This window comes from Sciurus carolinensis, chromosome 11 (genome assembly GCF_902686445.1).
Source record: "Sciurus carolinensis chromosome 11, mSciCar1.2, whole genome shotgun sequence".
NCBI classification, from domain to species: domain Eukaryota; kingdom Metazoa; phylum Chordata; class Mammalia; order Rodentia; family Sciuridae; genus Sciurus; species Sciurus carolinensis.
In genome coordinates, this window is record NC_062223.1 from 326,604 (window position 1) to 326,893 (window position 290).

Below are 290 nucleotides of genomic sequence, written 5' to 3' on the forward strand. Positions count from 1 at the left end.
TCTCCGGCCTCCCGGCATCTTGCCCAGGTTCCTAGAGTCCCCCAGCCCTCTGCTGCCCTCATCGCCCCAACCCACCCCTGCATCCCTCGACACCCGCAAGTCCAGGCCCCCTCCCCGCGTCCCCGCGCGCGCCGGTGCGCGAAGCCCAGGTGGATGCGCGCGTCGCGTGGATGGAGACGGCGGCACACCCTAGCGCGCCGCCCCGCCTCCGCGAGCTGCGGATTGGCTCCCCGCGGGCTGGCCAGGGCCGATTGGCTCGGGCCGCACGGCCGCCGGGCCCGTTTCACGGT